Source organism: Coenobita brevimanus, chromosome 75, assembly GCF_032717465.1.
Source record: "Coenobita brevimanus isolate Jiangsu-jjx chromosome 75, ASM3271746v2, whole genome shotgun sequence".
NCBI lineage: Eukaryota > Metazoa > Arthropoda > Malacostraca > Decapoda > Coenobitidae > Coenobita > Coenobita brevimanus.
Genome location: NC_137028.1, coordinates 6906387 through 6918759, shown reverse-complemented (window position 1 = coordinate 6918759; position 12373 = coordinate 6906387). Strand labels below are relative to the sequence as shown.

At 41.7% G+C, this 12373-nt stretch overlaps 1 long non-coding RNA gene across 1 annotated transcript; it reads right to left on the bottom strand.

Annotated features, from left to right (window-relative positions):
* Nucleotides 1–1444: 1444 nt before the first annotated feature.
* Nucleotides 1445–6630, bottom strand: LOC145408035 (uncharacterized). The gene is made up of 2 exons (XR_013898850.1): nucleotides 3046–6630; nucleotides 1445–2957 (listed from the first exon to the last, which is right to left on the bottom strand). It is a non-coding gene; the product is annotated as an uncharacterized LOC145408035 (long non-coding RNA).
* Nucleotides 6631–12373: the final 5743 nt, after the last annotated feature.

The window sequence follows — 12373 nt, the reverse complement described above, 5'->3', positions numbered from 1 at the left end:
GGATTCTTTTTTTTTTTATGCAGAAAGAAAAAACCAAAGGCTGAAAGTTGCTTGACGATAGGTTGGGAATCTGATGCACAGTTGAGGAAATGTTAAAGGATCACAGGGAGAAAACATAGCTATGAGTGAGCGTAAATTCATGAGTCGACTATGTTGTTCTGAAAGGCAAGTCAACAAAATAACCATTAAAAAAAAAAAAAAAAAAGGGGAGACTTCCATATCCAAAGGCTTGATATTAATTTTAAGTTGATCTTCTCCGTACCTACATGGCTCTTAATCACTGATACATAGAAGATAGTTAAACCTTATAAACTTAAGTGGTTTGTATAGCTTGTGTCATTTGCTCCATTGGCACGGGGCAGGCTATTACTAGGATTATGGCGCCTTGAAACAAAAGGTTAGTTTAGCCAGTCTTTTAGTGTTGATAAGTTGAAAAGGAGGATTGTTTTTTTTTTCTTTTTAGGTATTTGGGATGTTTTGATAGTTATTGCTCTGTATATAGCGCAGAAGAAAAAACTAAAATGGTTTGTTGCTTATGTAATTATGTTAGGCTTTTTTTTTTACTGAGTTGCTTGCGTAATGTAAAGGTTGGTGATTTAGTTCAGGCATTTTAAGAACGTATGATATAGTTTGGGATGAGGAACAGAAACTGGGATAAGCGAGAGCTCAAAGAATTACCCATGAATGGAAGAAAGTGGAGAATGAATGAGTACCTGAAAAGTTGAAGGAATACTTATAAAATAAATGAATGAATGATGATGATGATGAGGAGGAGGAGGAAGAGGAGGAAGCAGCCTTTTCCGAAAGCTCTGTTTGGAAGTCCGTACTTTTACAGTAAACTATTCTATATATGCCTTCTCTTAGATGCTATGTCTTCTTTCCATTTTTTTCGCTTATTTTGTGTATGCTTAGGGATACTCAAATTTAGCAATGCCAGTGAGTAAATAAGGAACAGATATTAAACAGGCCAGTGTTAGTGTGTAAAGTCAGTCGGGGTCAGATCAGTTCACCCGCTCCCATTCTTCTGCAACTCTCCATCTTCACATTCGCTAAATTTTCTCCTCTTTCCTCCTGTGTCTTTTTCCTCGACATGTTTTCTATTCTGGATTTTCTCTTTTTCGCTGTAGTTTTTTTTTTTTTTTCCTGCTTTCATGTGGACTTGTTGGGAAGCGATGATGCTTTTTGTTTTTGTACTGAGGATAAATGAAAATATCTGGCATGTGAAAGGAAAAACAGAGATAAAAAGAATAGCATAATGGGTTTAGAATGGCTGGTAAAGGAAGGGAAGGGACACAAACCAGGAAGTAGTGAGGTGTAGAGTGAGTTAGTGAGTGAAGAGTGAGTTAGTGGGCTTGTGAGGGAGGCCAGAGAGAGAGGGTGCAGAGGAGGACAAGGGAGTGAGATAATCAAGGAAAGAGATAAGAGAGAGAGGAGGGGATTCGTGAAAAATAAAATGATAGAGACAGGAGAGAGAAAGAAGAGGCGAGCAGTAAAGAGACAGTGAACAGGAAGGGATAAGATACAATGGTAAAGAGAGAGAGAGAGAGAGAGAGAGAGAGAGCAGGAAGAAGTGGAGGCAAGCAACAGAGTGCTATCCGTCCTTGCTTGGGTTGGTAGGAAATGCGTTTGGAAGATGATGATGATGATGATGGTGATGATGAACGAATGGCGTCAGATTGGACTAGATAAATGTGTAGATACTAATATACTGTAATTCGTACCCTTAAACTTAGATACTGTAATTGGAATCTTGTCTCGATGATGATGATGATGATGATGGTGACCGATGAAGGTGATGTCAGACTGGAGTAGGTAGCTGTGTAGATAATAATAATAATAGTAATAATTCGTATCCTTTAAATTTAAGTATTTTTCAATTAGTTTTACCTCGTTCTCGGTGCTGCTCGAGGTGCTTCAGTCAGCCAAGGCAAATATATATTAGTAACCCCTTCAGCCTGGCGTTTTCTGTATATAAGTTCTTTGCTGCCTCCAGACGATTTCATTTATCTTTTTGAGGGCGCTCTCGTGTGGAAGATCAACCCCCTCCCGCTCGAGAAGCCTCTCAAAAAGTAGAAGAAAAATCGCATGGAGGTAGAAAGAATTTAAATGAGAGACGTCATTGTAGCGAAGGCGTTTGATAGGTATTTTTCCGAGTTGTTGGTGTTCTTGTCAGACCCCTTCACTACGAGCAGTCCTCTGTAGATGTAAAAAATAAATCAGCCTGGTATTTGCAGAGATAATAATAATGTGTCGCTGGACTGATGATGATAATAATAATGTTTCGCGGTACTGAAGGGGGTTAATTGAGACTAATAAACCCTTTCGTTACAACAGTTAAATATGACGATTAATATAAAATGGTTTGGCAATAGCAGGAAGAAAGTAGGACGTCGTACTGAAGGGGTTAAACTAGAGTGTAAGCGTAGTTAGCCACCAGTTTTAACACCGATTTAACACATCCCTTTATGAGTGTACATAGATAGGCTGTTATTACTGAGAAGTTAATTTGCTGGTCCCAAACTAACACACTGTAGCTCCCTTAAGATGCGCTCTTTATTATTAACCAATCACAGACTAACTAAGGTGCACAGTTTAACTTGACATAATCCAGCTCTTTAGTTACACTCTTGCATTATTAACCTAGAAACAATTTAACTCTCAAGGTGCACTCTTTCATTTTAACCCAACACACTTTAACTCTTAATGTGCACTCTTTCATTTTAACCCAGGAACAGTCTAACTCTGTAGGTGCACTCTCTCATTTTAACCAAACACACTTTAACTCTTAATGTGCACTCTTTCATTTTAACCCAGAAACAATTTAACTCTTAATGTGCACTCTTCAATTTTAACATAACACAATTTAACTCTGCACACTCATTCTAACCCAGAAGCAGTTTAACTCTTACGGTGAACACTGATTTTAACCTAACACACTTTAACTCTTAATGTGCACTCTTTAATTTTAACCCAGGAAGAATTTACCGGTAGCTCTTACGGTGCACCCTGATTTAACCTAAAACATCTTTAACTCTCAAGGTGCACACTTAAATTTTACCCTAATACACTCTAACTCTTAAGGTGCCCTCTAATTTTTACCCCGCTACAAACAACACATTAACTTTTAGCCACAATAATTTAGTCTGATTTGTGTATAACTTACGTTCACATTCCTGATAAATATGTACTAGATTTACTTAACTTCCCTTAACAGTTAATTAGCCATGCACTACGTCATTAGTCAGACGCGTTAGTTAGTTAGCTGCACCACTAACATGTCTACTAACCTAACTAGGCCTGTCCACTAACCTAAATAGCCACTAACTCTGCTCCAGTATTATTCCCTCCTGCACAGTTAGTTTATTATTTTGCTAGTGGAAAGTTCTAACCTCTAACCACGCCAGTCTGGAGTTTTATCAGCACTCCACGCACTTGCCATATACCCACCTACCCACCCACATCCTGACTTCATTAACCAATACCAGACTACTATACACCCACCATCCCCAACCCATGTACCCATCCACCCTCCACCTACATCCAGACTCCACCAGACACCCTTCCACATCCAGACCCATCCTCATACCATCAAGTTGTATCTACATTCCACCTCGCACGTTCAGACTCTACACTCTACCCACCTTTCACATCCAGACTTCGCCAAATACCAGTTAAATAGTTCCTGACCAACTATCTAGACCCTGCAGTTCACCCACTAGATTGCAGACTTGAACCAAACATCCACCTTTTACCACCTATACAGTATATCCAAACTTCATCCCACACCAGCCAAATTGTTCCTGATCCATGGCCGCCAACCCACCTACTGTTATAGACCCACCTCAGCAACCACCCACCTCTCACCCACTTCCACACTTTGCGAATCAGTCAGCCAACTCTCATTTCTTGATCCGCCACCCACCTTCGTACACCTGTCATAGACCCACCTTCCAACCACGCCGCCCACCTGCAGCAAACAGAATCTGACTCTATTTACCAAGACCAAATTCATTCTTAGAATCCCACCTCCTGACGCTTTCTACACCCCACCAGTCACTCTACCATTCCTCACCACACCCACCAAGTCACCCACTCACACCCAACCGCACCCCACTACAACCCACTACACCCATTAGTCACTATATCCCACCTAGTTACACCCACCATACCCTACCACACTCAGCCACATCCCCAGTCACCCCACCACACCCTCATTCACCTCACTGCAAACACCCCATTTCCCCAAAATCTTTCCCAAATTTCCCACCCTCAATCGTATCCAAATTGATCCCACCGCCCACTAAGAAGAGAGACACCTGATTGACCCAACGAGGTAGGAAGCACAAAGAATAATCCCACCTATTAGAATGATAAATTAGATCTCTTTCCCACCCTGTGATACTTTATATTTTGATCGGTTTCCAGATAATGCCCACCTGATTATCCATGTACAGTAGCCCGCATAAGCCCCTTTAGGATTTGAACCACCGAAAAAAATGATGACCTTCTGAATGGTTTTGAGCCTTGGCATCGGACTGCTGTATCTCATTTGGGTTCGAGACTGTTTCGGAAAGCTGTGTCGGGACTTATGTAGGCGACTGTACTTACTCCCATGTACATTTTTAACCTCTTCAGTACGTTGATGTGTTATTTCTGTTGTGTTCTTGCTATCCCCGGACAGTTTTATTCAGCTTTGGAGAGGAATTGGTGTTGGAGGGGTTAGGTATCATATTTAACTCCTTCACTACCTGAGGTCCTTTTCTAAGCTCAATTAACTTATGTGGTAGTAAGAATCATCCTTGAAAATACGTCATTGTACTAAAGGGGTAAAATCACATGCTTATCTCCCACCTAACCCATACAGCCCACCAAGGATGGTCTTTTTTTTTTTTTTTTACCTCTTTCTGAAATTTTTCCTGACGCCTTTTTTGCACGCCTCATTCATTAATTGAGCCCATCCATTTATTAACCCACAGATTGTGATAATTCCGCCCTGTTTGTTTGTTTGTTTGCATGTTTGTTTTTGGGTGCTTGTTTTGTGTTGCCATCCTGCCCCGTGCCAGCTGGGATTATCCTTTTTTTTTTTTTTTTTAACTAAAGATGAAAACGAAAATAATGGAAGAGGGAAGTTTATTTTATCTTAAGTGAATGAATTTTTGCCCATACTAGGTTCCATGTGTATATTATTCGTAGTATTGTTCTTCTACCCTATCAGTACGGCAGATTTTTTTTTAATTTTCTTATTCTTGACAGCAGTGGACGATTTTATTTCAAGTCCTGTCGTAGTGAAGGGGTTGGAAAAGTCTCAGCCAATCCATTCACTACGAGAGAACTAAAAAATAAATAAATCGTCTGGTGTCAGTAATAGAAAAAAGAAAAACGTCGTTGTACTGATGGGGTTACACTTCATGGCAGGACATTTCACAATTGTTACTTCATGTGTACTCTTTGAGCTATGTAAGTTTTAGATCATGTACGTCATTGCGAGCTGTGTAAGCAGTCACGTGTAAGTTGCACATAATTAGTCGGTAAAATAGAGGCTTGCATACTTGTGTGCACGTTTCGGAGTGGGGCTAGCGTACATGTGTGCATGTGTAAGAGTGGAGGTGTGAGATGAATGCACACACGGTCATGTAAGCACGTTGGATGTGAACGTAGTCATGTAAGTGTGATGGTCATGTTAGTGAATGTGTACATGGTTGTGTAGGTGTCATGTAAGTGTAGTGAGTGTAATAGGTCTTAAGTCCTCTAAATGTGCACAGTGAGGAGCAAAAAAATGGTCCACTATTAATATTAAGGGAGTATTAAAGAAGCCATACCTGTACTATAGATAAATGTATTGATTAACTCTCCATGCGAATAAGGACATACACGCTACGGTCCCCGACGTTGTGCAGCCAGCCCCTTCACTCCGAGGACGTCTTGTTCGTGCTTTCACCAGACGATTTTCTTCAGTTCAGGAAGGAGGACCTCTTGTAGTGAAGGGGTTAATGTAGGCTGTACTTAACCCCTCCAGTTCGAAAAGTCTGTCCTGAGCTGAATAAAAATTGCTCAGTTGTAGCAAGAATAAACGAAACTTACGTCATCGTAGTGAAGGGGTTTATTGGAAACGGTACTTCGGCGTCCGCGTGACTCTTCTAAGCTACATAAATGATAATGATAAATAGTAACTGATAATCCTACATAAGCATTGCAGTGATATTAGTCCTCAAACTGATAACAATTTTTTTTCTTATCGTACACGGAGCCAGGTTGAACCTCAAACACAATCCAACCCAGAGTTCTATTTTGAAGTATGTGAACCCCCCCCCTCCTCCTACTCTCCCCTTCCCACTCCCCACCACCCCACCCCCTCCTCAATTCCCGACGAGCGCGCCCTCAACCCCTTCCTTACTATGACGTCTTCTGCATTTTACCCTCTCACTCTCTACCACCAGGCGAATTGATTCAGCTGAGGAGAGAGACTTTTGGTCCTGGAGGGGTTTAAAATATAGGCCCCCCTTAACCCCCCTTTAACTCCTCCAGCTTGATTAACCCTCCCCCAAGCTGAATAACCCCCCGAAAATCGTCTGCTGGTCGTCTGATTCAAATGGGAAGAAATATCAAGTTATACCTTTCCTTTTCCCCCCAGACTCCCCCCACCCCCCTGTTTTTCTTTGCTAGTCATCTGCTGGATACGCCACCCAGGTCCGTATTCTTGTAGGTTAAGGAGGCTTTGTGGCACCTCTTTCTTACCTGTCCTTACCTGGATTTTATTATTATTATTATTACTATTATTATTATTATTATTATTACCTTAATTGTTGTTGTTGTTGTTGGTATTATTGTTATTATTCTCGTTTTTTGGCACTGATGCAAACCGTTGATCTAGAAAACCTAATGCAGAAGGGATGTTTATTAACCCTCTCGCTTTCTTTGGACGGGCTAATTACGGAGGCTACTTCAAGGCGATTTTGTTCTTCGGGTAAATTCCAGTAATCAAAGAACCTTCTGACCCTTGATACACTTGAATTTCCCGCACTTGAATAAAACTGTCCTCTTTAGCCTCAGTAAAATACCCATGTGCGACCACTGCAGCGAAAGGGGGCGATGTTGAAGATGCAAAATAAATCGCTATGCAAGAGGTGTTAAGAAAGCCCTCCTGTGCCACCTAGAATACGCCACCCAGTCCTCAACCCCGCCCAATCGTCCGTCCGGCACTCAGAGGGGTTGAGAACTGTGTGAAAAAAAATAAAGGAAAAAATCACGCAAAATTGGGAAACCTAATCTTGAAGTAGGGCGCGCATCGTCCGTAGGTTCTAAGGCAATGTAAGCTGTGAAAAATAAATAATTCAATTGGTTTTCCGATTACATTATTCTAGTAATTTTAAAGGTAATTTTAAGGTACCAGTGTGAACAATCTTTCGCTTTTTCTGATTACGTTAAGAAGTGGTGTTTGTAATAATTTTAAGGTCATATAAGGTAATAAGGAAATTTCTCTTGTTTTCCTATTCTAGTTCTATTTTATATTTTTTTCCCATTACGAAGGCTTTGTGTGACTCTCAACCGCTATTTGTGAGGCTATTGATTAGAGGCTATAAAGGGGGTCAGGTACCAGGGCGCGTCAGGTAGGAAGGACATGTGAAGAGGTGACGTGAATGCTGAAGTGAATGATGAAAGAAATGTATGTTATTAAAGTGAAATGCACGTACAGTAAGGGAATTAACATCTTCATCCCGAGGTCGTCTTTAATTATTATTATTATTATTATTATTATTATTATTTTATTATTATTTATACTGACTTTTTATTCAGCTTAAACTGGTAGTGAAAGGGTTAAGTGTGGACGTGCCATTCCTAAGCTGAGTAAAAGAGTCAGATGTTAGCATTATTATTATTATTATTATTATTATTATTATTTATCATTATTATCGCAAGAGGGAATTAAGGATCGAGCTTAAGTGAATACGTCTAGGAAAAATCTAACATCCTAATCACGAGCAAGTCTAGGGATTGAGACTCACGTTATGCTTAGCCAGTTTCAAGTAATTTTCAGACAGTTTGGAAAGACGGATGATTCCCTGACTGTACTTAAAAAAAAAAAAAGAAAACAGAGAAGAAAGGTAGATTAAAAAAAAAAAAGGTAAATAGCTACTCAATCGAGGCTTTCTAAAATTTTCTATGGCCAAACAAATGAGGCTGAAAGATGATATACTCAAACGAGGCTCTTAACTCTCTGAATCCGGGTGACGTCCTTTGCAGTTTACTCTTTGCTGGTGCTGTCAGGTGATAGTAGTCAGTTTGGGGTAGGCCTCCCGAACTGAAGGGGTTTATGAAGGCTACATCCAACCCCTCCAGTTCGAGGAAAAGTCTCTCCTGAGCTGAATAAAATCGTCTGGAGGTGGCAAGAATAAAACGAAAAGGACATCCCCAGGCTCAGAGGGTAAGATTTTTTAGTGGCCAAGGTAATGAGGCTAATTGATAGGATACACAAACGAGGCTCTCTTATGATATGTGTGCCAAACGGACGAGGCTATATAAGTATGTAAACTGTTGGTCACTAGTTCTACAAATGAAGTCAGTATTTTTTTTTGTGGTGTGTGAATTTGAAATGGGTCTAGAGGCTCCGTAAAATTTGTCTGGCCATGCAGATGAGGCTATATATATATTTTTTTTAATGTAACTATTGGTCATTGTCACCTGAGGAATAAAAGTAGAGTGAAAGTGATGAATATGATTATTGGACGAAATGTTTTTACGATGTTCATTTTAATAGACTGGTTAGAGTGATTAGAAGGTTAGTGTGATGTTTAGGTGAGGATATGGGATGATGATTATGGTGATGGTGATGATGATGATGATAATGATGATGATGATGATGATGGAGAAAGCATGAGAAAAGAGTTGTGTTTGTAGGGCCGTATTCTCGTGGGCAGAGGACGCTCCCTAGCACCTCTTCCTTGACTGTTTATTTTTGCGCATTGAGCTGTACTATTCCTCTTGTAAGTTATTTAGGAAAGATGTCAGAATTGTAAGGAAAATAACTAACAAGGGAATATGAAGCTGCGATGAGCAAAATAATGGGGGGGGGGGGCAGGTGGGAGAGGGAAAGAAAATAGAAAAGGTCGTAAAGAAAGACATGCCGAGGGAGTCTCCTTAGCCCACGAGTGTACGGCGATAGAGTCATTAGCCGGAAGCTCCCGATGGACGCCACAGGGTAAAGGGTTGAGGGGTCAGGGCACAGCAAGGCGGGGCAGGACAGCAGGACAGGACACGACAGTACATGGCAGGACAGTAGGACATGGCAGGACAGGACAGGGTGAGGTGATGCATGAAAGGAGGGGGGGGCAGGATAGGACAGGACAGGGCTGGCTCGGGCAGGGGGAAGGACAGGACAGAACAGGATAGGGCGGGACAGAGCAGAGCAGATATGGACAAGATAGTAGAGGGCAGGGCAAGTCACACAGGACAGGGCAGGGTAGGGCAGGGCAGGAGAAGAGTGTTGGCTAAGGAAGGACCGTAGAGTGAGGTGACAGGCATGTTCGGGCAAAGTATGGCAGTTTAGGGCAGAACAGATGAGGACAGGGCAAGACAGGTAGGGACAGGACAGGACGGTAGAGCAAGGCAGGACTGGGCAGGACAGGGTGGTAGAGCAGGACAGGGCTATAGGAAGGTAGGGTGAGATGACAGGGAGGGAGGAAGAGAGGTAATGGCGAGGCAGTTTTTACAAAGGGCGAGGCGGTGGAATGCTAAGTACAAAGGACATTAGGTTAACAGCATCACGACAGCAGGCAGACGACAGGAGATCTAGAAGGCGAAGGAAAAAAAAATAAGAATAAAATAAACCATGAGATTTTTTTCCACCTAAATTATCCACGTGGATTGTCTTTGTAAATCAGGATAAGCCAGTAATTTTAACCCCTTCAGTACCAGATGTGTGACTTGAAAGGAAAAAAAAATCGTCTTGTGTTAGCTAGAAGGAAGTTGACGTCTTGGCATTGAAGGGGTTGATGGCGGGTGTTTTTTTCCACCCCTCCACTGCCAGATGTCTTGCCTGAACCGAGTGAAAAAAATCATCTGGTGTCAGCAGGAAGCAATAGACGCCTTGACACTGAAGGGGTTGATGGGAGGGTATTTCTAACCCCTTCACTGCCAGAGGCCTTTCCTTTAGCTGAAGAAAATCGTATGGCAGTGGCGCAAAGAAAATACAAGAGTCGTCTGGTATTGAAGGGTGAAGAAATGTCAGTTAAGTAGATACAGAGGAACTCCATTGGTACTCACTGTAAGCTTGAGAGAGAAGCTTGACAAGGCTTGATCACTGTCGGACGCCTAATCAACATTAATTTACACCTTAAGATGTGTTCTAGACGCTGTTTGATCAATATTAGGCTGATAAGTACTTAGCCGATCAGTGACGGTGATCCCCAACGCTGAATTTCTTTAGAGGCGATTTTGATGACGTCACCTTTTTCATTAATAACATCCCCGGGGTAAAATCGCCCGTAAAGGACAAGTAATTAGGGGTCATTTTAGCTGGTCGTTTTTAGTATCTTGATTTCAAGAGCAGTTAGACATAATTGTCACTTCCTTTTTCAACGTTCTTCCTTTTTAACAGAGAAATTTGTTCATTGGTAACATCTCGCTTTTCTTAATCACTTAATTCCATTGCTTAAGCTTGAGTAAAATTAACATTGATACATTTCCATACATTGGCATATTGGACGTACGGTACTTTGTAAAATCATGTACGCATTCTAATAATTAGGCACATTTTTAAAAAGATATTCCACATGCAGATAGTTCATTTAAGATTTTTGGATGTTGGAATACCCAGCCCCATCACACACACACACACACACACACACAACATTGAAACGCACAGACACTTTATTTTCTGTTTTGACACCTTTAATCTTGATCGTCAGAGTCTTATGGTTAGAGTGTAAGCTTAGTTGTAAGGATGACGCAGGAGAGAAGAGTTGTAGGAGTGTGTGTGATTCCTTCAAATATCGAGGAAAGTTAGGTTGGTATCAAAAATAATATCCATAAAGTGTTCAGCCATTGGCGCGAAAGGGAGAGAGAGAGAGAGAGAGAGAGAGGTGGGGGTTGGAGGACTAGTTTGCAGGAAGAGGTGAGTGATGTGCTTGGGTGATGCGGATGATTACTGTGATGTGTTGGTGCAGTTTTTTGGGTTGTAGGGTTGTGTTTCGTTTGATTTAGGTTGCTAGTATGCGATATGGGTGGGATATGTCCTTGTTTAGTAGATTAGGTGGCAGGGGTGTGTTTGGTAATACTTTAGGTGCATGGAATTCATCTTGTATGGTATTCTAGGTGGCAGAGGTGTCCTTGATATTACTGTATGTGGTTGCAGTGTGTCTGGTCTTGCTTAGGTATGGTATGAGTTTTTATGTGGGTGGGCAGTGCATCGTATAAGGTAGCTAGGATATTGTGGGCTAAATTTACTTAAGAGGAAGGGAGGTGCAGATAGCGGTAGGGAATGTAGGTAGAAGTGGCTGTAAGTGGCGGTGGATATTGCTTATGGAAGTGGAAGGGGATACTGATCGAAGAGTGTGACGCTGATAAAGGGGTGCTGTTTGGTGGTGTGTGGCAGTGTGTTTTGGCTGGATGTTCTCTGAAGTGGAAGTATTACAATCAGAGGCAGAGGTTATGTGTGTGTAGGGGGTTATGTTGAAAGAAGAATGGGCTTTTGTTTGAGTTTAGGTTTTTAGTGGCTGCGTTTTTGTGGTGTAAAAGTGAAGGCAAAGTTAGTGTTAGAGGTAGTGATATGTGAGTTTGTGGTGTGTGAGAGCGACAATTCTGAAAAGGGGACTAGGGATGTTGTTTAGTGATTGTGTGAGTGTATGTAGAGTGACATTGAATCTAGGTTGTGTAGAATGACATTGAATCACGGTTGGCTTGTAGTGCACTGTGCCTGAGTCATGCCAGTTGAGGGGTCTTTTGTTTCTGCCAGTGAAATATTGAGTAGGTTGTAATGGACTTGACAGTGGCTTAATGGATTCGCCTGGTTGTTTGTAGTAATTTATGGGATTCAGTAGCCTGCGTGTAGTGGATCATGGATTTGAGTAGTTAGTGTGTCGTGGATTATTGATTTCAGTAGGTTGGGTGTATTACGTGAAGGATTTGGATATTTTACTTTTGGATGGCTGTGTGTAATGGATTATGGAGGGTGCGAGAGGCGAGGGGGTGTGTAGAGGTGGCATGGGGTGATGAGTTGGCGGTGTTGGCCTAAGTAGCCTGAATGGCGACATATTCTTAAGGGCTGTGTTGTTCCTACCAGTACAAATACGTGTTACAGCGGTTATGTCGGTGGTCACGGCGACTTCCTTCACTCGATCGGGTCCAGTTAAGCATGCACACACACGCAGATACACAA